We start from the raw sequence: 1,354 nt of genomic DNA, 5'->3' as shown, positions 1-1,354 counted from the left end.
GGGAGAAGGAGGAAAAGGGGAGAGGGGAGAAGACAAGGAGAAGGGGAGCAGAAGAGAAGAATGAATGGGGATGGAGTGGCATACACAAAGGCACTATAAAAGAAACAATATAACACCCAAAAACACTCTTGGAAGAGAAGAGGGAGCTTGTATCTCAAACTTGCGCGTCCAACATTGAAGACCAAAGTCAACTACTTGGCCTTTTATACTTGTCACCTTTTGAAGGGAGGGCCAACCATAATCTCTTTATACCACTCTCTTTCCTTATTATTTACAATCAACTTAGGCCTATTTGGCTCCAAGGCACAATCCTAGCTCTACAAACTTGCCACTACATTTCCACCAACTAATGTAGTTACCCCCCTTATTGTTCTTAATCCAGTCCCATGGATTGTGCAAAAGTCATGGATGTTTGTTCTTTGTTGGTGAAGATCATTCCTGGTGAGTAACCGTGTGATTTTTTGCCATCTGCAGTGCTTCATAGGTCTTCATTGGATTCTCTACGGTGGCAAAATTAAATTGCTAGAAAGATGGATACTGCATCTGGTAGCATTGGATTCCATTGTAATTGGCATGGCATGGCTTGATTGATTGTAATGGGGATGTGCACAGTTTTCAAGCAAAAACCTACGAGCAGAAAAGTCCGAGCGATAGTTTTTGACACCAACCATGCTTGTATATTTCTCAAAGGAATATACAATTCTTTCTTAATTTCTCATTTATGGAACCATATACTTACTTATTTTTCATTATAACCCTTATTTTAGAGAACATCATCTATATATGAACAAATAGTGAACACTTTAGAAACTCCTATAAATACCTCCCTACCATAATGTCTTTTGAGTATTATGGTAATTCAATCAATTTAAAAGACTTTCCCTAATCCTTAGCAATCCCATATTTGAAGCTCTCATATAACAATGTATACCATATTCCTTGGATAAGTAGGAAAAAGATATTGGAAACCTCATACTTGAAGCCATTATAATCGATCATAAATTAATCTCTAATACATTATCAAATATGGGACGGCAAGGTAGGGATTTTAAAAATATTCCCAATTCTCTAAACCTAAGTACTTTTAAGGATAATATGAATTAGGGAGAAGTTGTAACTCTCATATACATCTTGAAATTTTTTATTTTTATCTTTTATAACTACCAAAAGTATAATTTTAAGCCTACTATTGCATAGATCATTAGATTTTTACCATTTTTTCTTTTTACAGCTCCTCAATCTGAGCTAAGGAGCAAAAGTTATGACCCTTTCTGCATAGGCTCTCCAAGGGTATTTCGCCGGCAGAATAGGGTTGGGGCAAGCTCTTCAAACCATATTCCTTTGGCAAAATAAA

This window comes from Dipteris shenzhenensis, chromosome 22 (assembly GCF_047967505.1).
Source record: "Dipteris shenzhenensis isolate YYH24624 ecotype China chromosome 22, Dip_SZ_1.0, whole genome shotgun sequence".
NCBI classification, from domain to species: domain Eukaryota; kingdom Viridiplantae; phylum Streptophyta; class Polypodiopsida; order Gleicheniales; family Dipteridaceae; genus Dipteris; species Dipteris shenzhenensis.
The sequence above is the reverse complement of the archived record's forward strand: the minus strand, read 5'-3'. Positions refer to the sequence as shown.